General features: G+C 47.9%; 2 long non-coding RNA genes across 2 annotated transcripts in view; both read left to right on the forward strand.

Moving 5' to 3' along the window:
- The first annotated feature begins 2,307 nt into the window (after positions 1-2,307).
- On the forward strand, positions 2,308-3,124 carry LOC130368172 (uncharacterized). Its single transcript, XR_008892314.1, has 3 exons — positions 2,308-2,442; positions 2,543-2,707; positions 2,810-3,124. It is a non-coding gene; the product is annotated as an uncharacterized LOC130368172 (long non-coding RNA).
- An 18,470-nt stretch (positions 3,125-21,594) lies between these two features.
- LOC130368173 (uncharacterized) overlaps positions 21,595-23,768 on the forward strand; it is a 13,041-nt gene continuing 10,867 nt past the window's right edge. Inside the window, exon 1 of the long non-coding RNA XR_008892316.1 lies at positions 21,595-21,609. This is a non-coding gene — a long non-coding RNA (uncharacterized LOC130368173). The remainder of the gene's footprint in view (positions 21,610-23,768) is intronic.

Consider the following 23,768-nt stretch of genomic DNA (forward strand, 5'->3'; position numbering starts at 1 on the left):
GAGCCTGAACACCCCACAGGTGTTTGATGAATTTTCATTAAAGTTGGAAGGGAAAATGAAAAAAAAATATTTTTTTCACTAAAATGCTGGTGTTACCCTAAATTTTTCATTTTCACAAGGGAAAATAGGAAAAAAGCTTCCCCCAAATTTGTAACCCCATCTCTTCTGAGTAAGAACATACCCCATATGTGAATTTAAAGTGCTCTGCGGTCGAACTACAATGCTCCGAAGAGAAGGAGCGCCATTGGGATTTTGTAGAGAAAATTTGTCCGGAATTGAAGGCCACATGTGTTTACAAAGCCCCCATAGTGCCAGAACAATGGACCCCCGACACATGTGACCCCATTTTGGAAACTACACCCGCCACGTAATGTAATAAGGGGTACATTGAGAATTTACCCCCACAGGTGTCTGACAGATTTTTGGAACAGTGGTCCGTAAAAATGAAAAATTAAATTTTTCATTTGCACAGCCCACTGTTCCAAAGATCTGTGGGGTGTAAATACTCACTGCACCCCTTATTAAATTCTGTGAGGGGTGTAGTTTCCAAAATGGGGTCACATGTGGGGGGGTCCACTGTTCTGGTACCACGGGGGGCTTTGTAAACGCACATGGCCCTGACCATTCCAAACTAATTCTCTTTCCAAAAGCTCAATGGCGCTCCTCCTCTTCTGAGCATTGTAGTTCGCCAGAACTTTCACAGAAAGAAAGCCGTTCACTGCGGCATCTTGGTCATTAGATCGGTCAGCCTGGTCCCAGCCGGAGTGGTTGTGGTGCAAAACTGTGCAGCTAGGAAAAAACCGCCAGTAAGTGCCCGCTGCATTCACCAGCACAGAAAGCCATATATGCCAGCGGAAAGCCGCCACATAAATGCTGCACGTGCTGTATGCCGCAACTATGCAAATATATCTAGCACAGCCTGCAGCCTGTTCACACCTATTGTGAAAACATTCATTTCAGCTGGGATTACACTTGGCGTGTTTGTCATAAAAAACACCATGCTCGCTGCGGGCACATGTTAGGTTGGAATCAATAGGGTAATATGAAACACCAGACACTAATGGGGGTTTCTTCATCCTTTTATGGTGTTTTTAGGCTATCAAATCTGTGGGATGCCGAGAGCATGTTTTTTTTTTTTGTTTTTTTTTTGGGGGGGGGGGGTATTTTCTCACAATTTTTTTTTTTAGAAATCCTTCAGTCAAATGATGAAAGAATCGCATGACTTGTAATGAGAAAAGCCAGAGGGAAAAAAAACACTAAAGAAAAAACACTTCCCATAATAATAATAATAATAATAATGATAATGATGATGATGATGATAATAATAATACACATTGGGACAGATGTATGAAAACCTGTGCAGAGGTCAAGTGGACCAGTTGCCCATAGCAACCAATCAGATCGCTTCTTTCACTTTTCAGAGGCCTTTTTAAAAATGAAAGAAACTACCTGATTGGTTGCTATGGGCAACTGGTCCACTTTCCCTCTTCCCTGGTTTTGATAAATCTCTAAGACAACCCCTCCCCCTCCCCCCCCCCCCCCCCCAGTGCTTTTAGCAAAAATAACACAAAGATAGCTGAGAAAAGAAATGAGGGAGAAGATTTTGATGTTTGTTTTTTTGTGCAAAAAAAAACCAAAACATCAAACAAGAATTGTGTTTGTTCCTAGGCTTAGGCTGTGATTAAAAACAACATATAAATGGTGTTTTTCAAAGCCCACATTGCTTTATTTCTGGTGCTTTTTCCCCCCTTTCGACAGACGTCTGTCCAGCTATTGCAAAGCTACAACTCCCAGCATGCCCTGACAGCCGAAGGCTGAGAGTTGTAGTTTTGCAACAGGTGGGCAGCCACAGGGGATCGGTGTTGCAGTATGTCAATCTAGGGCCATGGTGTCTGATCTTGAACTGGCAGCAGGAGCCACGACCACTTTAAATCAATGGCTGCTGGGACGTATGACTAGTGACATCCTTCGCTCCAGACCGCAACGTCAGGGACGTCACTCGTCAGACGTCCCGGCGGCCAGTGCTGCTCATTGAGCCTACCGGAGTAGCATTGATCTATGTAAGAAACCTATGGGCCCAGGCTGTTGGGGCCACCAAATGATATTACTTATACAGAATGTCTGGTTAGGAGAAACAAATATAACACACCCACAGGGAGTGGCGCCATTTTAATAAAAATTGTCAAAAACCTTAGATAACAGTCATACAGAATATATTAGAAAGCTTTTTTGATTTTCAGCCAATCAGAGAGCAGCACTACTGAAATAGAACTCCCAGGAGGTAACAGCGTGTCACACATGTGATGTCATAACCATTGTCCACCAAAGAGCAGCACTGAGCAGAAATAACACGGCTCCTGTTCATTCTCCATCAGTGAGGGGCCGGTGCTGGACACTGTGTAGGGACGTGGGAATGCAAAGTCATACACATGACTGTGACTGGTAAGTGTTACATTGTTGTGTCCAAAAGATCTTTAGTGCAGTTCCATGTGTATTTCTATGATAAACATGTAAATAATCTATCTTTTTTTTCTTATCTTAGATGCATTATCTCCAGGACATGGAGTAGCATTTCCGGACCTACAGCAAGACGTTGGATGAAGGCATAGCCCCAGAAATAACACTGGTCCTGTTCATCAGTGAGGGGCCGGTGCTGGATACTGTGTAGGGACACAGGAATGCAAAGTCATGCACATGACTGTGACTGGTAAGTGTTACATTGTTTTGTCCAAAAGGTCTTTATTGCAGTTCCATGTGTATTTCTATGATAAACATGTAAATAATCTATCTTTTTTGTCCCCTATCTTAGATGCACTATTTCCAGGACATGGAGTAGCATTTCGGGACCTACAGCAAGACGTTGGATGAAGGCACAGGCCTAGGAATCATGCACATACACAGAAACATTTGCCCAAATTCTAGCGGTAACCTCCTTTAGTATGCCCAGAGGAAGGGCCATACAGTAGCCATGGATTCCCTACAGGTTTCCTCCCCTCTGGAGGTTTTTCCTGTCCTGAGTATTAGTTACTGTACGCTCTTTGTGAGTGATGGGAGGTTACAAAAAATCCCCTACACAAACATTTTAATAAATAATAAATAAAGTTCCCCTTTTTTTAAACTGTTCTTTGACTTGTTCGACTCATTTATTTATTTCTGTGTGTGAAAATAGAGTTAGCAAAACATGGATGACCAAAGCTGCTCTCCTGCACGATCTGCATAATGCGGTGCGGAGAGAGGCAACTGGTGCTGGCTGGTTCAGTTTATGAGGCAAACGTAGAACACCCAGCAAGTTCCATGCACAAGCCTTTTTCTGATGAATGGGACTCATGCAGGGAACTTGCTAGGGGTCATACGGTTGCAAAGGATCAACTTTTGGGTACATGAACTGTCCCTTAAAGGGGTATAGATATCTTATCCCCTATGTAAAGGATAGGGGATAAGATGTCTGATCAATGGGATCCTGCTGCTGGGACCCCAGCAATCTCCACGCAGCAACCAAAATTCTAAATAGTATGTTTAGCTCACTGGTTCCTGTGGTGGGATTCGTGACATCATGCCACACCTTCTTGTGACATCACACCACCTCCCATAGACATAAATGGAAAGGGCGTGGCGTGAGGTCACGACCCGCACCACGAGAACCCAGAGTTCTAAATATATTATTTGGAACGCCGGGTGCTGCATGAAGATTGCGGGGGTCCCAGTGATCAGTCATCTTTTGTCCTATCCTTAAGGTAGGGGATAAGATATCTAGGGGCGGAGTACCACTTTAAGGAATTAGAGAGTGTAGGCATGCCTTACAAGCAGGTAGAAAAAGAACAGCTGGGAGAAATGACAGGACACAAAGCAATATTTGGCTGGGACCGATTTTGGGTGTGTTCTGGCCAATTAAAGGAAAACTATGGCAAAAATTAACTTATCCCCTATCCATGGGTTATGGGATAAGTAGCTGATCGTGGGGGGTCCCCCTGCAATACCTGGGATGAGACCCGTCGCTCAGTGAGAAGCGCTCGCTGCAGACGTCAAATCTCAATTTCCCTGGACCCCCCCCCTTCCTTCATGTCCACCACAGACGCCCCCAGACTGCTGTCTCTTACAGAGTTTTATGCCCAGAAATGGTTGGCTACTCACTTTGTCAGTAGATTCTCATCCTAAATATGAAGACAATCGGGGAAATGTACCTGTGGAGAGGAAATGTTGTCCAGTTGCTCTTAGCAACCAATCAGATCACTTCTTTTATTTTTCAGAGGTCTTCTCAAGAATGAAAGAAGTAATCTGATTGGTTGCTATGGGCAACCTGATGAAAACATCTTTTTTTTCTTTAACAACTACAGTACTACAACTCCCATTGTAGTGTGTCTTTTCAACCTGTGCCTCCTCCAACCCTGACCCTTAGGGGGGCACAGACTGACCACACTGGGGGTTGTAGTACTTTCATTATTACAGTTCCCCTATAACTCTGCAGCTTCGGTAGAAGTATGAGGCTCAGCCTTAGAGTCAGTGTATCTGGCTGCTCCAGTGTTCTTCTATTTTACAGCCTGGACACTGTTCTCCTCCACACTGGTCCCTGTGGTCCGGTCAGATGGTTCTGGACTGGGGCTGAACGGTTGCTTGAGGGATTTAGTGGCAGATTTTTTTGGGACTTCAGTTGTTGGATGACCTCTCTTCAGTGGCTGCTGATATTCGTAGTGCAGAATTTACAGGTGTTACGTAAAAGGGGTACTCCGGGGGAAAACATTATTTTATTTTAGCTTTTTTAAATCAACTGGTGCAAGAAAGTTAAACAGATTTGTAAATTACTTCTTAAAAATCTTAATCCTTACAGTACTTATCAGCTGCCGTATGCTACAGAGGAAGTTGTATAGTTCTTTTCGGTCTGACTACAGTGCTCTCTGTGAGTAGGAGCAAATCTCCATAGTAAACTTCTCCTACTCCGGACAGTTCCTGACATGGACAGAGGTGTCAGCAGAGAGCACTTCCTGTGGAACACAGCAGCTGTTGGGTGTGTCTGACTTCCAGAGTTTTCCAGAGAGAGAGGATTGAAGCAGTGTTTCCTACAGCCTTTTCCCCAGGAGGGTGGCAGCTTCCTTGGGAGAGCCTCCTGCTATGGAGCCCCAGACTTCCACCCCTCGAACTAGGACGGCGGGGGGTGGGAGTGGGAGAGCTACGGCCGATTCCCAGGACAGGGTGAGAAGATCCAGCAGGCTCCGCAGTAATGTGGAGCCCACTCCCCCGTCCGTCGCTGGAAACCGCAAGGCGTCCGGTAAGAAGCTTATGGTTATGTCTTCGGGGACTGTGTCTGATACTATGGAACCCCAGCAATAGGGGGTGAAGGGTCCCAGGGAGTCGCTAGCTACTTTCGGTTCCCGCATGCAGGCAAATCTAGTAGAATATGAGTAGCTGGGAAAAAAGCTGAAAATCATAAGGGAAGAACTGAAGTTTGCTCGCTACCAAACAGATAACTCTGCCAAGGCCATGAGGGCAAGGTTCGCTGCCAGGGTGTGTCAGCTGAAGGCAGAGGAGCAGGAGGTGTTGAGAGCCCGAATGCTGATTGTAGAGGGTGCAGGCATGTTTAAAGAAAAATTAAAGAATGAAGACCGCTATAAAACCATGCGTACCCCTGTGAAGGAGGAAGAGGATAGTCAGGGGGAGGAAGAGTGCTTGTGTGTCACGGAGGAGAAGATGGAGGAAGGTGGTGAGGGAGATGGCGGCAGTGAGGGAGATGAGAGTGAGGGGGATATGTGTGATACCCCGTATACCCCTAAGACCTCTGTCACCCCGAGTGCAGATTACATCAACCCTGCCCAAGTCGCCTTACCAGCCACCTCTGAGGAAAGTGACAGTAGTGATGGCGGTGACAGTGGACTGGTCTGTGGGGGGCTCCTGCGGGCCATAGTGATGCAGGAGTCACCCAACCGTCTGGAAAATTGCAGTTTTGGCCAGGACCTGGGCCCTGAGAGGAGGAAGAGGAAAAAAAAAGAAGAAGAAGAAAAAGGCTGAGGAGCAGATAAAGTTTGTTTTCTCTCCAATCCAGCAGTCTGGGCCACCTGAAAAGTTGATTCAGGCTGCTGGGCCTCCCACCCAGCCAGATCCCGCTTCTGCTGTGGAACGGGACCAGCACGGGGGGTACAGTGCTGCATCCAACATGGCCGCAGGTGCTACAGTCACGCGTCCTGCTGGTAGGGAAGAGCAGGACGGGCTAATGGTGGGCAATAGTTATGCGGCAGTTTGCAAGGGGAGTGGTTCCCCGAGTATTGTGGGCAATTTTACTAGCCCTGCGGGGCACTTCCCTGAGAGGGGGGGGGGAGTGTCCAGGCACCTGAGGTGTGTGGTGAGATCTTCTGCTCGGGGGGCGGTCCCCTGGGCGCTGCTAGTAGTGTCGGTGCTGCGGAGCACTCCCCTGAGAGGGGGGGGGGAGCGTCCAGGTGTCAGAACCTGCTGCTGAGCCCGTGCGGTTGGGCACAGTGTTTGGCGCGGACACTGCAGGGATCTCCCCTGTGAGAGAGGGGAGTCCCTGCACATCAGTGGCACGAGGAGGGGTGAAGTTGCGCCCGGAGGGGCAGCCTCAGCTTCGGGAGGTGATGTCGGTGGTAACATCTCGAATGGAGGAGGAGTCAGCGTCGCCGATAATGGCAGCAGCCGGTGACCTGAGAATGTACAAAAAGGCCAAGCTAAAGCATGTCCAGGCCAGCCCAGAGGTAGTGGGTGAAGCAGCTGCTGATCCCAAAAATACTGTCAATAAAAGCAATGTTAATACAAGGTGTTTGAAAGATGGGAGTGGTAGTGCTGTGGATGAGAGGGGTGTATGTGGCAGTTGTAGTGGTGCAAATGGGAGGAGTGGTAGTGGTGTAGATGGGAGGAGTGGTAGTGGTGCAGATGGGAGGAGTGGTAGTGGTGCAGATGGGAGGAGTGGTAGTGGTGTAGATGGGAGCAGTGGTAGTGGTGTAGATGGGAGGAGTGGTAGTGTTGTGGATGGGAGGAGTGGTAGTGGTGTGAATGAGAGTGGTGATAGTGGAGTGAATGAGAGGAGTGGTAGTGGTGCAGATGGGAGGAGTGGTAGTGGAGTGATTGGGAGGAGTGGCAGTGAAGTGAATAAGAGTGGTGATAGTGGAGTGAAGAGGAGGGGTGGTAGTGGTGTGAATGAGAGGAGTGGTAGTGGTGCAGATGGGAGGAGTAGTGGTGTGAATGAGAGTAGTAGTAGTGGTGTGGATGGTAGGAATAAGAGTGGCTTTTGTGGCAGTACAGGTGGCCTAGGCGGGGATGTAGGGACGGTGTCTGGTCCCGCTGCCCCCCCGGTCGTCAGGAGTTATGCAAGTGTGGCAGCTGGGGGTTCAGTAGGATCTTTACCTCCTGCATCTGGTGAAGGTCAGTTGCAACGGCGCCTCCTGGAGGCACTAAAGAGAGGAGAAAGGATGCTCCAGGTAGAGGGAAAGGAGATGGACCTGTCTTTTTGGGTTGAGAGACACGGTCTGGGAGCGTTCCGAGAGAGGAATGGGTAGGCCATATGGTCCCTCCAGACACCCGGGCAGGAGGTAGGTCGCAGGAATGTGGCCCGTTTGGTCTGGAAAGGCGAAGATGCGTGGTGGTGGTGGAGCTTCTTTTACAGATGGGTTTCAGGGCTGGGGACATCTTTGACCTGATTCACCCCTTCGGCTCCTCCGAGTTTGACGTCAGCTTTGTTAGGCCGGAAGGACTAGATCTCTTTTGGTCTAATTATGAGCTGATGAAAAACGAGCCCGGATGGCGAGATTTCGCTGTAAAAGCGGTATCTCGCCAGAGTATGGTAAAGAAAGTGACCGTTTTGACCCGTAACAAGTCACTTTCTTGTTATGACATTATGACCTTGCTGGGTAGGTACGGGGAGGTGACGGACGTCCCCCGGAAGAACTTTGACGAGCACAATATATGGTCTGGGGCCTGGACGTTTTCCGTTCGTCTCAGGCGTTCAGGGAACACGGTCACCCACATCCCTTCGGCCGCCTTTCTGGGACGCGACAGGATTCAGATCTTCTACGAGGGGCAGCCGAGGCTGTGTCACAGGTGTGGTGACCCAAACCACTTTAGTGCCAACTGCACTCAGCAGATATGCGCCCTCTGCTGTGGGGTGGGTCCTCTGGCGGCCACCTGTGGGCAGATTTGGTGTAACTTGTGTGGTGACCTAGGTCACCCGTTCAGCCGGTGTCCACGCTCGTTCTCTAACACTGTGACCGCCCCGGCTGGGGAGAGCCTAACGGTTGCCCCAGCGGGGGAGGGGACTAGTGGAGGAGAGGGGGCACCAAAGCCAGTGAAGGAAAAATATAAGACCCCCTCTATGTGGAGGCGAGAGGAGAAGCGCAGGTTGGAGAGGGCCCTTGAGAATGCCCAGGTGTCAGGGGTGGCTCGGGGTCCCACTCCAGACACTGGCTCAGAAGGAGGTCAGAATAACTCTGAGGCTTTGGGTGGGGCCGAACTGGATGAGGAGATAGGGAGACTGCGTAGGGAAGAAGGTCAAGATGCTCCTTCCTCCAGTCATGCCTCTGAATCCGAAACTGTGGATGAGCAGGAGAAGGAGGGGCAGACAGTAAATGGTGGCCAGGAAAAGAAGAAGAGGAGGAAGAAGAAGAAGGATAAGAGTAAGGCTGCGCAGTCCTCCTCTTCAGTTGTAGCCTCAGACCATAGAAGGAACAACTCAGTCTCTGACCCTCTGATCGTCCTTTCAAATCGATATGAGGCCCTTGGGGATACCATCTCCCCTCCTCTTCTCGAGGGTCCGGAGGCAGTGCGGCCTCCAGGAGGTGCCGAGCCTCCTTCCTCTGGGGCAGTTTCCTCAGGGGCTGAGGTAACACCAGATGCTGGAGGTAAAGATCCTGGGATGGATATATCCCTGAGTTTAAAAAGAGGCAAAGGGTCTTCCTCCGATTCAGATGGGTGTCGAGGGAAGGAGAGGAAGAAGGTTTAAGGGGTGAGGCCATCTAACTCAATCACCTAGGATGGCGGCACTCACCCCACTGACGTTGGCATCCATTAACTGTGCCAGCATAAAATCAGATACGGCTAGATTCGCAGCCTTTGATATTCTCGGCCGTGTTGAAACTGACATTTTCTTTTTACAAGAGACCAGGTTGTCAGATCTAGCCTCCCTGGTAAAAGCCAGAAGAGAGTGGAGGCGCGGTCCCTCCCACTGGTCTCTTGCGGCTGAGCCGTATAGTGGGGTGGCGGTCCTTTTTACTGCTCCTGTTGAATGCAGACGGGTTATTGAGTTAGAAATGGGGAGGTGCCTGATCTTAGATGTCTTCATGAAGGGACAAGAGCTCCGGCTCATTAACATCTACGCCCCGCAAACTAAGCGGGGCCGTAAAGATCTCTTTATGAGGATTAAGCCCTTTCTTTTTACGAGTCGGCAAGTGATCTTTGGAGGGGACTTCAATAATGTCACGAGGTCTCAAGATAGGAGAGGCTCCAATGGTCCGCTGACTTGCAATAGTGTTGCACTGATTAGCATAGCTAGAGAAGCTCGCCTAGAGGATGCCCACATCCGGAGCCCCTCAGGCCACACGGGTTTCCCCTATCATCAAGGTAGTCGCAGGTCTAGGATAGATAGGTTTTATTTAAAGGAGGAAGCCGTAGCTTCCGCAGTGTCCGTGGTTGAGGTGGAGTTCTCCGACCACTGTATGATTTTGTTTTCCCTGAATGTTTCAGAGACCCCCCCGGATGGCAAAAGGTTATTGGAAGCTGAATTTGTCCCTCCTGGAGGAAGCGGAGATAAGACAGTCCTTTGAGGATTTTCTTCAGAGTCAGGTACCTTTACTGGGCCTATGTAGTAGTAAGTCAGAGTGGTGGGAGATATTCAAGAAGCGGGTTGCGGGGTTCTTCCACCAGCTCTCGAGCCTCAGGTCCCTGAACAGGTATCGCCTGTATCAGGGTCTGAGTAGGAAACTCGAGCTTCTTGTCTCGACTGGAGGTAGCCGTGAGGATATCTCCAGAGTGAAATCCTTGCTGATGGGGTGTCAGTACGATAGGCACGCATCTTTGGTTTTTGAGAGGGATTTCGGGAAGTACCGCTCGCCCGACCCTTACACAAACTGTAAGATGTCAGTGAGTAGTAAAGTCATTTCAGGACTGATTGATAGTACAGGATCTCTGAATCGGTCCAGATCAGGGATCTTGGAGGTCGTCAGATCCTTCTACTCGCACCTCTTGGGAAGGAAGGATCTAGATCAAGACAAGATGTCGGCTTTCCTGGCTGAAACCATTCCTGAGCCAGGGGTAGACCCCTCTCTTTATGTTTTGGCAGAAGAAATCAGGGAAGAGGAAGTGAGGCTGGCGATCGAGGGGCTCGCTCCTAAGAAGTCGCCAGGTCCGGATGGCTTAACATCCGAGTGGTACAGGACCTTTAAGGAGTCTTTAGCTCCCCTCTTGACTGAGGTATTCAATGAGTGTCTCTCCTCGGGCAGTCTGCCGAATTCAATGAGGAGGTCAGCCCTGATTCTTCTGTCAAAGGGTAAAGATCCCAGCCATATTGAGAATTGGAGGCCCATAGCTCTTCTCAATACGGACAGGAAGCTTCTGGCTAAGATACTGTTTAATCGGCTGGTGAAGTTTGCACCCCGGCTCCTTTCGGGGGCTCAGCACTGCTCTGTTCCAGGCCGAAGCACCTTAAGTGCGGTCCTTAGTGTCAGGGAGGCAGTGGAGCGGAGTAGAGCGGGTTTCTGGAAGGGGTACTTGCTGTCGCTGGATCAGGCCAAAGCGTTTGATCGGGTGAACCACGAATACCTCTGGTCCGTCCTCCTGAGATATGGCTTACCGAGTACTTTTGTTAATTGGCTTAAGATCTTGTATGCAGGGGCAGAGAGTTTCCCACTGGTGAACGGTTGGTCTGGCCGCTGTTTTGAGGTGGGGTCCGGAGTCCGTCAGGGTTGTCCTTTGAGCCTGCTTTTATACGTGTTTGCGATCGATCCCTTCGTCCGGAGGGTACATTGTGGGCCGTTGGCGGGAGTCAGGATGAGTCTGGCGGAGCTGGATGTCGCCCAGAGAGTGGTGGCGTACGCTGACGATGTCACTATTTTTGTCTTCTCGCGAGAGGAGGTCGATGTGGTGATGTCGGAAGTGGACCGCTAATCGGAGGCATCTGGGTCTAAGATCAACCGGGATAAGTGTGAGAGTCTCTGGCTGGGAGGGGGAGATCCCACGTTTGATCTCCCGGACACTCTTCCCGGGCCCCAAGAGTCAGCAAAAGTTTTGGGCATCATATTCGGCCAGGATGATTATCCAACCAAAAACTGGGATGGTAAGCTCCAGGATGCCGCTCAGAAGGTGGACCAATGGAAGGGTTGGTCTATGACCCTCAGGGAAAGGGTACACCTGATTAAATCGTACCTGCTCCCCTTGTTTATCTATCTGCAGCGTATGTATCTTGAAAGAAGCTTACTACATTAGAATCTACAGCCTGTTTTTCCAACTGTTATGGGGAAACAGGATGAACCTAGTCAAGAGGGAGGTTACGTACCGCACTAGGAGACTAGGGGGTTTATCTATGGTAAACCCTGTGGTGTTCTTAACCAACACCTTCTTGAAAGCTAACATCTCAAACCTCTGGTCAGAGAGGGCTTCTCCGTGGGTACTCTCCTGCAGGGAATGGTTTCGGCCTTTCTTCCAGGAATGGGAGACAGGAGGGCAAGTGAAGGACCTCCCTACGCCCCATGGATATCTTCCGGCTTACGCTACCCCGACTCTGAAGGCGATACGTCGGTGGGGTCTGGGAGTGTGGGAGATCAGGACCCAGTGAAGGCAGTTCCTTGACAAAAGGGTTCTGTTGACCCACTTCCAGAAGCCTCTGGCGCTCAGGGACTGCCCAGGTCGGGATCTGAGGGTGGGGTTGTACCTTTTAAACATGAAAAGGATCCCCCAGAAGTTTTGGGACTTGGCCTGGCGCTGCTTTCAGGGGAAGCTATATGTGAGGGATAATTTGAAGTGTAGGAACTCTGATGACCGGGGGGTGGGTGAGGGTACAGTTTTAGTGTAGGGTTTTTCCTAGGGTTTTCTATTGATTTTGTAGGTGTTTTCTGTAGTGCATATATTTTGTTTATATTATATTTTATTTATATAGTAAATTTAGTAATTTTGTACCTATATTGTGTTATATCTATATTGTTTCATATTGTTTCATGTTATAGCGTTATGGTAGCCGGACCAGTTGTTGTGTTGATTTGTTGTTTATTTTGTTTATTTCAGTTATTTGGTCTGTTTTATGTTTTCTTTGGTATTTTCATTAGTCCCGGATAGAGGATCCAGTTACTTTGGACGTTTTGTAAGTGAATGTATGTGTGATATGATTATTTTGATTATTTTTATTATTATTATTATTATTATTATTATTATTGCAATATACATTTTTTTTGTAATTTTTTTATTTATTTATTTATCTATTTATTATTTTAATATATGAGAAAAAAATATATATATATAGATTAAAAAAATATAAAAAATGTAAAAAATAAATTAAAAAATATATAAAAAAATAAAATGTAAAAAAACATACAATAATTATTTTTTATTTTATTTATTTATTCATTTTTTTTTTTTTTAGGTGTGCTTGCTACTTTTCTGTTTACTTTTCTTGTTGCGTGTTCCCAAGTATGGATGGTTTTGATTTATAGTCGGGTAATGATAACTTTTATGTTTATATTTTGACAAGCCAAGTTGTGCTATTTTATTTATTTATTTATTTTTCTTATGTTCATTTTCGGTAAGCATGTGAGTGTTTGATTAGATATTTTGGGCATATTTTAACCCCTTCAGGACCAAGCCCATTTTGGCCTTAAGGACCAGAGCGTTTTTTGCACATCTGACCACTGTCACTTTAAACATTAATAACTCTGGAATGCTTTTAGTTATCATTCTGATTCCGAGATTGTGTTTTCGTGACATATTCTACTTTAACATGGTGGTAAATTTTTGTGGTAACTTGCATCCTTTCCTTGTGAAAAATCCTAAAATTTGATGAAAAATTTGAAAATTTTGCATTTTTCTAACTTTGAAGCTCTCTGCTTGTAAGGAAAATGTATATTACAAATAAAAAAAATTTTTATTCACATATACAATATGTCTACTTTATGTTTGCATCATAGAAGTGATGAGGTTTTACTTTTGGAAGACACCAGAGGGCTTCAAAGTTCAGCAGCAATTTTCCAATTTTTCCCAAAATTTTCAAACTCACTATTTTTCAGGGACCAGTTCAGGTTTGAAGTGGATTTGAAGGGTCTTCATATTAGAAATACCCCACAAAAGACCCCATTATAAAAACTGCACCCCCCAAAGTATTCAAAATGACATTCAGTCATCATTTTAACCCTTTAGGTGTTTCACAGGAATAGAAGCAAAGTGAAGGAGAAAATTCACAATCTTCATTTTTTACACTCGCATGTTCTTGTAGACCCAATTTTTGAATTTTTACAAGGGGTAAAAGGAGAAAATGTATACTTATATTTGTAGCCCAATTTCTCTTGAGTAAGCACATACATCATATGTGTATATAAAGTGTTCGGCGGGCGCAGTAGAGGGCTCAGAAGGGAAAGAGCGACAAGGGGATTTTGGAGAGTATGTTTTTCTGAAATGGTTTTTGGGGGGCATGTTGCATTTAGGAAGCCCCTATTGTGCCAGAACAGCAAAAAAAAAACCTCACATGGCATACCATTTTGGAAACTAGACCCCTTGAGGAACATAACAAGGAATAAAGTGAGCCTTAATACCCCACAGGTGTTTCACGACTTTTGCATATGTAAAAAAATAATTATTTTTTTTCACTAAAATGTGTATTTCCCCCCAAATTTCACATTTTTCCAAGGGTTAATAGCAGAAAATACCCCCCCAATATTTGTAACCCCTTCTCTTCTGAGTATGGAGGTACCCCATAAGTTGACCTGAAGTACACTACGGGCGAACTACAATGCTCAGAAGAGGAGTCATATTTGGCTTTTTGAGAGCAAATTTTGCTCGGGGGGCATGTCGCATTTAGGAAGCCCCTATGGTGCCAGAACAGCAAAAAAAAAAAAAACACATGGCATACCATTTTGGAAACTAGACCCCTTGAGGAACGTAATAAGGAATAAAGTGAGCCTCAATACCCCACAGGTGTTTCACGACTTTTGCATATGTAAAAAAAATATATTTTTTTTCACTAAATTGTGTTTCCCCCCAAATTTCACATTTTCCCAAGGGTTAATAGCAGGAAATCCCCCCCAATATTTGTAACCCCTTCTCCTCTGAGTATGGAGATACCCCATAAGCTGACCTGAAGTGCACTATGGGCGAACTACAATGCTCAGAAGAGAAGGAGTCATATTTGGCTTTTTGAGAGCAAATTTTGCTCGGGGGGCATGTCGCATTTAGGAAGCCCCTATGGTGCCAGAACAGCAAAAAAAAAAAACACATGGCATACCATTTTGGAAACTAGACCCCTTGAGGAACGTAATAAGGAATAAAGTGAGCCTTAATGCCCCACAGGTGTTTCACGACTTTTGCATATGTAAAAAAAAATAATAATTTTTCCACTAAAATGTGTGTTTCCCCCCAAATTTCACATTTTTGCAAGGGTTAATATGTGAAAATACCCCCCAAAATTTGTAACCCCATCTCTTCTGAGTATGGAGGTACCCCATAAGTTGACCTGAAGTGCACTATGGGCGAACTACAATGCTCAGAAGAGAAGGAGTCATATTTGGCTTTTTGAGAGCAAATTTTGCTCGGGGAGCATGTCGCATTTAGGAAGCCCCTATGGTGCCAGGACAGAAAAAAAACCCACATGGCATACCATTTTGGAAACTAGACCCCTTGAGGAACGTAACAAGGGGTACAGTGAGCATTTGCCCCCCCACTGGTGTCTGACAGATCTTTGGAACAGTGGGCTGTACAAGTTTTCATTTTCACGGACCACTGTTCCAAAGATCCGTCAGACACCTGTGGGGGGTAAATTCTCACTGCACCCCTCATTACATTCCCTGAGGGGTGTCGTTTCCGAAATGGGGTCACATGTGTTTTTTTTTTTTTTTGCGTTTGTCAAAACCGCTGTAACAATCAGCCACCCCTGTGCAAATCACCTCAAATGTACATGGTGCGCTCTACCTTCTAGGCCTTGTTGTGCGCCCCCAGAGCACTTTGCGCCCACATATGGAGTATCTCCGTAGTCAGGAGAAATTGCGTTACAAATTTTGGGGGGCTTTTTTTCCCTTTTACCTCTTGTGAAAATGTAAAGTATAGGGCAACATCAGCATGTTAGTGTAAAAAATAAAAAAATTTTACACTAACATTCTGGTGTAGACCCCAACATTTCCTTTTCATGAAGGGTTAAAGAAGAAAATACCCCCCAAACCTTGTAACGCAATTTCTCCCGAGTACGGCGATACCCCATATGTGACCCTAAACTGTTGCCTTGAAATACGACAGGGCTCCAAAGTGAGAGCGCCATGTGCATTTGAGGCCTAAATTAGGGATTTGCATAGGGGTGGACATAGGGGTATTCTACGCCAGTGATTCCCAAACAGGGTGCCTCCAGCTGTTGCAAAACTCCCAGCATGCGTGGACAGTCAACGGCTGTCCGGCAATACTGGGAGTTGTTGTTTTTCAACAGCTGGAGGCTCTGCTTTGGAAACAGTGGTGTACCGGATGTTCTTATTAGGGGAGGGGGGCTGTGTAGGGGTATGTGTATATGGCACACAGGTTAGGAAACACTGAGTTAGAAACAGACAATGTTTCCCAACCAGTGTGTCTCCAGTTGTTGCAAAACTACAACTCCCAGCATGCCCAGACAGCTGAAGGGAATGCTGGGAGTTGTAGATCGGCAACATCTGAAGGGCCAGATGTTGCTGAACTAAAACTCCCAGCATTCCTGGACAGTCAGTGCATACTGGGAGTTGTAGTTTTGCAACAGCTGGAAGAGCACAGATTGGAGACCATTATACAATGGTCTCCAAACTGGGGCCCTCCAGATGTTGCAAAACTACAACTCCCAGCATGCATGGTCTGTTAGTGCATGCTGGGAGTTATAGTTTTGCAACAGCTGGAGGCACACAGGTTAGGAAACACTGAGTTAGAAACAATGTTTCCCAACCAGTGTGTCTCCAGTTGTTGCAAAACTACAACTCCCAGCATGCCCAGACAGCTGAAGGGCATGCTGAGAGTTGTAGTTCGGCAACATCTGAAGGGCCAGATGTTGCTGAACTAAAACTCCCAGCATTCCTGGACAGTCAGTTCATGCTGGGAGTTGTAGTTTTGCAACAGCTGGAAGAGCACAGATTGGAGACCATTATACAATGGTCTCCAAACTGGGGCCCTACAGATGTTGCAAAACTACAACTCCCAGCATGCCCAGACAGCCAAAGACTGTCTAGGCATGCTGGGAGTTGTAGTTTTCAGACTCCTAGAAGCAGCAGTGAAGATCTTCACTGCTGCTTCTGAGGACCATGTACTTACCTGCCGGTCCCGTCGCTGCTCGTCAACGTGGCCGGTCCCGCGCTGCTCCTCGGTCCCACCGCTGGTTCGGGTAAGGCCGCCGGTCCCCGAGTGTTCCCCCACCTATGCCCCGAGCCCCCGCAGCCATCGTCCCCCGTTCTGCCTGACTTCCAGGGGCGGGCAGTGCGGCGGGGGATCTGAACTTTCACCCTAGATCACTGTGATTGGTCCACAGGGACCAATCACAGTGATCGCTGACCAGGACCATCAATGGATGGTCCTGGGGGTGAAGCAGAAGTTGTCCCCTGCTGGAAACAGCGGGACTTCTGCCAGTTAACCCGTGCGATGCTGCGCATCGCCGGGTTAATCGGAATGTCATTTATAAACGTCGGGATGCGCGAACGCACTGCACAACCCAGCGTTTAAATATGACATTCTGCGGGAAGGGGTTAATATCTTAGTATTTTAGTATCTTAGTAAAGCTGGGCTGGCCGGTTAGGCAGGGTTTTGTTTATGAGGTTTTGTTTTTGGTTCTAGAGTATTTCTTATTTATGTTATAGCTGGTTAAGCTTGCTTTGTGTTTTGTATTTGATAAGTTTTGTATTTTCCTAATAAAAAGAGTGTCAGCAGAGAGCACTGTGGTCAGACTGGAAAGAAATCCAAAAAGAAAATAACTTCCTCTGTAGAATACAGCAGCTGATAAGTATTGGAAGGATTAAGATTTTTAAATAGAAATAATTTACAAATCTGTCAAATTTCCTCAACCTCAAGGTTAGTGTTTAACCACTTAAGGACCTAGGGCGTTTGGATACGCTTTGACGTCCTGGTACTTAAGGACCCAGGGCGTATCCATACGCCCGTGGGAATTTCAGTCCCCGCCGGGTGGGGACCGGGCCGGGGTGACTGCTGATATCAATCAGCAGGCACCCCGCGCAAATGCCCAGGGGGGTCATCAGACCCCCCCCCCCATCGGTGATCGGCGCAAATCGCAAGTGAATTCACACTTGCGATTTGTGCCGATTCCGGGTCATACGGGTCTATTGTGACCCGGTGACAAGGAATAGAAGGGGGATTGCGGTTGTTTAAGACACCCACGATCCCCCTGTAGGCATAGGAGTGAGGTGGCAGGGTTGCCACCCCTCCTATCCTTGCTATTGGTCTGCTATTGATCGTCAGAGGCGACGACCAATAGCAGACCGGGGGCGGGGGGGTTAACTTTCGTTTTCCCCGTCCTGCCCACCCACAATAGGTGGGGCAGAATGGGGAACCGAAGGGGACCGGGCGCCGACGTCCACTTACCGGTCCTGAGGCTGTGGCGATGTTGATCGGCGGCCAGCGTCATGTGCTTCTGAAGAGGACGGCTCCCGGGATCCTACAAAAGCCGATAAGTTGATCTGGAGGGCTACAGTCTGAGACTGTGGTCTCTAACTGTAGCCCTCCAGATGTTGCAAAACTGCAACTCCCAGCATGCCCAGACAGCTGTTTGGGCATGCTGGAATATGTAGTTTTGCAACAGCTGGAGGGCTGCAGTTTGAGACCACTATACAGTGGTCTCTAAACTATATCCCTCCAGATCTTGCAAAACTACAACTCCTAGCATGCCAACATAGCTGTTTGTTGTCTGGGCATGCTGGGAGTTGTAGTTTTGCAACATCTGGAGGTCCACAGTTTGGAGATCACTGTGCAGTGGTCAAAAAACTGTAGCTCTCCAGATGTTGCAAAACTGCAATCCCCAGCATGCCCAGAAAGCAAACAGCTGTCTCGGCATGCTGGGAATTGTAGTTGGGTACCTCCAGCTGTTGCATAACTACATCTCTCAGCATGCCCTTCGGTGATTAGTACATGCTGGGAATTGTAGTTTTGCAACAGCTGGAGGCGCACTGGTTGGAAAATACTGAGTTAGGTAACAGAACCTAACTGAAGGTTTTCCAACCAGTGTGCCTCCAGCTGTTGCAAAAGTACAACTACCAGCATGCACGGTCTGTCAGTACATGCTGGGAGTTGTAGTTTTGAAACAGCTGGAGGTTTGACCCCCCATGTTAATGCACAGGGTACATTCACAAAGACAGGTTTACAGTAAATTTCCTGCTTCAAGTTTGGGCTGCGGCAATTTTTTTGCCGCAGCGCAAACTCCTAGCGGGAAATTCACCGTAGCACGCCAGTGTGAATGTACCCTAAAAACACTACACTACACTAACACATAATAAAGGGTAAAACACTACATGTACACCCCCTTACACTTTCCCCCCCCCCCCCCAATAAAAAATTAAAAACGTCTTGTACGGCAGGGTTTCCAAAACGGAGCCTCCAGCTGTTGCAAAACAACAACTCCCAGCATTTCTGGACAGCCACTAACTGTCCAGGCATGCTGAGAGTTTAGCAACAGCTGGAGGCACCCTGTTTGGGAATCACTGGCGTAGAATACCCCTATGTCCACCCCTGTGCAATCCCTAATTTAGTCCTCAAATGCGCATGGCGCTCTCTCACTTCGGAGCCCTGTCGTATTTCAAGGAAACAGTTTAGGGCCACATATGGGGTATCTCCGTACTCGGGAGAAATTGCACTACAAATTTTGGTGGTCTTTCTTTCCTTTTACCGCTTGTGAAAAGGAAAAGTTGGGGGCTACACCAGCCTGTTAGTGTAAAAAAATAAAAAAAAATTTACACTAACATGCTGGTGTTGCCCCATACTTTTTATTTCCACAAGCGATAAAAGGAAAAAAAGACCCCCAAAATTTGTAACGCAATTTCTCCTGAGTACGGAAATACCCCAGATGTGAGCAAAAAATGCTCTGCGGGCTCACAACAAGGCTCAGGAATGAGAGCGCACCATGTACATTTGAGGCCTAAATTGGTGATTTGCACAGGGGTGGCTGATTGTACAGCGGTTCTGACAAACGCAAAAAAATAAATACCTACATGTGACCCTATTTTGGAAACTACACCCCTCACCGAACGTGACAAGGGGTATAATGAGCCTGAACACCCCACAGGTGTTTGACGAATTTTCTTTAAAGTTGGATGGGAAAATAAAAAAAAAAAATTTTTTTCACAAAAATGCTGGTGTTACCCTAAAATTTTCATTTACACAAGGGAAAATAGGAAAAAAGCCCCCCAAAATTTGTAACCCCATCTCTTCTGAGTAAGAACATACCCCATATGTGAATTTAAAGTGCTCTGCGGGTGAACTACAATGCTCAGAAGAGAAGGAGCGCCATTGGGATTTTGTAGAGAAAATTTGTCTGGAATTGAAGGCCACATGTGTTTACAAAGCCCCCATAGTGCCAGAACAATGGACCCCCGACACATGTGACCCCATTTTGGAAAATACACCCCTCACGTAATGTAATAAGGGGTACATTGAGAATTTACGCCCCACAGGTGTCTGACAGATTTTTGGAACAGTGGTCCGTAAAAATGAAAAATAAAATTTTTCATTTGCACAGCCCACTGTTCCAATGAGCTGTGGGGTGTAAATACTCACTGCACCCCTTATTAAATTCTGTGAGGGGTGTAGTTTCCAAAATGGGGTCACATGTGGGGGGGTCCACTGTTCTGGCACCACGGGGGCTTTGTAAACGCACATGGCCCTGACCATTCCAAACTAATTCTCTTTCCAAAAGCTCAATGGCGCTCCTCCTCTTCTGAGCATTGTAGTTCACCAGAACTTTCACAGAAAGAAAGCCGTTCACTGCGGCATCTTGGTCATTAGATCGGTCAGCCTGGTCCCAGCCGGAGTGGTTGTGGTGCAAAACTGTGCAGCTAGGAAAAAAACGCCAGTAAGTGCCCGCTGCATTCACCAGCACAGAAAGCCATATATGCCAGCGGAAAGCCGCCACATAAATGCTGCACGTGCTGTATGCCGCAACTATGCAAATATATCTAGCACAGCCTGCAGCCTGTTCACACCTATTGTGAAAACATTCATTTCAGCTGGGATTACACTTGGCGTGTTTGTCATAAAAAACACCATGCTCGCTGCGGGCACATGTTAGGTTGGAATCAATAGGGTAATATGAAACACCAGACACTAATGGGGGTTTCTTCATCCTTTTATGGTGTTTTTAGGCTATCAAATCTGTGGGATGCCGAGAGCATGTTTATTTTTTATTTTTTGGGGGGGGGGTATTTTCTCACTATTTTTTTTTTATAGAAATCCTTCAGTCAAATGATGAAAGAATCACATGACTTGTAATGAGAAAAGCCAGAGGGAAAAAAAACACCAAAGAAAAAACACTTCCTATAATAATAATAATAATAATAATAATAATAATAATGATGATGATGATGATGATAATAATAATACACATTGGGAAAGATGTATGAAAACCTGTGCAGAGGTCAAGTGGACCAGTTGCCCATAGCAACCAATCAGATCGCTTCTTTCACTTTTCAGAGGCCTTTTTAAAAACTGAAAGAAACTACCTACCTGATTGGTTGCTATGGGCAACTGGTCCATTTTCCCTCTTCCCTGGTTTTGATAAATCTCTAAGACACCCCCCCCCCCCCCCCAGTGCTTTTAGCAAAAATAGCACAAAGATAGCTGAGAAAAGACATGAGGGGGAAGATTTTGATGTTTGTTTGTTTTTTTGCAAAAAAAGAAAAAAACATCAAACAAGAATTGTGTTTGTTCCTAGGCTTAGGCTGTGATTAAAAACAACATATAAATGGTGTTTTTCAAAGCCCACATTGCTTTATTTCTGGTGCTTTTCCCCCCTTTCGACAGACATCTGTCCAGCTATTGCAAAGCTACAACTCCCAGCCAGTGGCAGATCCAGGGGGGGTGCAACGGGGCAATTGCCCCCCCCCCCCCCCACCGAGATTGCTGCCCCCCCGCTCCCTAGCATGGTGGAGCCGAAGCTGTAAGCTCCGGCTCCACCATTCACTAACCCAGTGTTTTTCAACCACTGTGCCACGGCACACTAGTGTGCCGTGACATAGTGTAAGATGTGCCGTGGGAAAAACACCCGCCGGGTGTTTTTGCCGCGGGACACCTCTGTGTCCCGAAAGATGCTTTTGGGACACAGGGATGCCTCTAAGTCCCTGCGGCCCCGAGTTTACTTTAAAAACGCGGGGACCGCCGGGAGGTAGCGCACGCAGGGACGTCACTGACGTCCCATGCGTGCGCCCATAGCAACAATCGCAGAGGACCGGAGCAGCGAGGAGGACGCGCGCTGTCAACTTGGTAAGTGTTTCCAGCGGCGCGTCACCTTTGGTGTTCCGAGCACCGCTCCTCCGGTCCCGGGACCTACTTGTATAGCCGGACCGGAGGAGTGGTGCTCGGAACACCGAAGGGGGGCAGTACACAGGCATACAGCCTTCAGTAATACACTGTATGGCTGAAGGCTGTATGTTTGTGGGGGAACTGCACCTAATGTGGGGGGACTATACTGGGCCTAATGTGGGGGGACTATACTGGGCCTAATGTGGGGGGACTATACTGGGCCTAATGTGGGGGGGACTATACTGGGCCTAATGTGGGGGGGGGACTATACTGGGCCTAATGTGGGGGGACTATACTGGGCCTAATGTGGGGGGACTATACTGGGCCTAATGTGGGGGGACTATACTGGGCCTAATGTGGGGAGACTATACTGGGCCTAATGTGGGGGGACTATACTGGGCCTAATGTGGGGGGACTATACTGGGCCTAATGTGGGGGGACTATACTGGGCCTAATGTGGGGGGACTATACTGGGCCTAATGTGGGGGGGGACTATACTGGGCCTAATGTGGGGGGGACTATACTGGGCCTAATGTGGGGGGGACTATACTGGGCCTAATGTGGGGGGGACTATACTGGGCCTAATGTGGGGGGGCTATACTGGGCCTAATGTGGGGGGACTATACTGGGCCTAATGTGGGGGGACTATACAGGGCCTAATGTGGGGGGGACTATACTGGGCCTAATGTGGGGATGACTATACTGGGCCTAATGTGGGGGGGACTATACTGGGCCTAATGTGGGGGGGGACTATACTGGGCCTAATGTGGGGGGACTATACTGGGCCTAATGTGGGGGGACTATACTGGGCCTAATGTGGTGGGACTATACTGGGCCTAATGTGGGTTGAATATACGGGGCATAATGTGGGGGGACTATACGGGGCCTAATGTGGGGGGACTATACGGGGTCTAATGTGGGGGGACTATGCGGGGTCTAATGTGGGGGGACTATGCGGGACCTAATGTGGGGGGACTATACGGGGCCTAATGTGGGGGGACTATACGGGGCCTAATGTGGGAGGACTATGTGGGGTCTAATGTGGGGGGACTATGCTGGGCCTAATGTGGGGGACTATACTGGGCCTAATGTGGGGGGACTATACTGGGCCTAATGTGGGGGGACTATACTGTGCCTAATGTGGGGGGGACTATACTGGGCCTAATGTGGGGGGACTATACTGGGCCTAATGTGGGGGGGGACTATACTGGGCCTAATGTGGGGATGACTATACTGGGCCTAATGTGTGGGGGACTATACTGGGCCTAATTTGGGGGGACTATACTGGGCCTAATGTGGGGGGACTATACTGGGCCTAATGTGGGGGGGACTATACTGGGCCTAATGTGGGGGGACTATACTGGGCCTAATGTGGGGGGGGGACTATACTGGGCCTAATGTGGGGGGGACTATACTGGGCCTAATGTGGGGGGGACTATACTGGGCCTAATGTGGGGGGGACTATACTGAGCCTAATGTGGGGGGGACTATTCTGGGCCTAATGTGGGGGGGGACTATACTGGGCCTAATGTGGGGGGTACTATACTGGGCCTAATGTGGGGGGGACTATACTGGGCCTAATGTTGGGGGGACTATACTGGGCCTAATTTGGGGGGACTATACTGGGCCTAATGTGGGGGGACTATACTGGGCCTAATGTGGGGGGACTATACTGGGCCTAATGTGGGGGGGCTATACTGGGCCTAATGTGGGGGGGACTATACTGGGCCTAATGTGGGGGGGACTATACTGGGCCTAATGTGGGGGGGACTATACGGGGCCTAATGTGGGGGGACTATACGGGGCCTAATGTGGGGGGACTATACAGGGCCTAATGTGGGGGGACTATGCGGGGCCTAATGTGGGGGGACTAAGCGGGGCCTAATGTGGGGAGACTATACGGGGCCTAATGTGGGGGGACTATACTGGGCCTAATGTGGGGGGGGCTATACTGGGCCTAATGTGGGGGGGACTATACTGGGCCTAATGTGGGGGGGACTATACTGGGCCTTATGTGGGGGGGACTATACGGGGCCTAATGTGGGGGGACTATACGGGGCCTAATGTGGGGGGACTATACAGGGCCTAATGTGGGGGGACTATGCGGGGCCTAATGTGGG

Source organism: Hyla sarda, chromosome 4 (genome assembly GCF_029499605.1).
Source record: "Hyla sarda isolate aHylSar1 chromosome 4, aHylSar1.hap1, whole genome shotgun sequence".
Lineage (NCBI taxonomy): Eukaryota > Metazoa > Chordata > Amphibia > Anura > Hylidae > Hyla > Hyla sarda.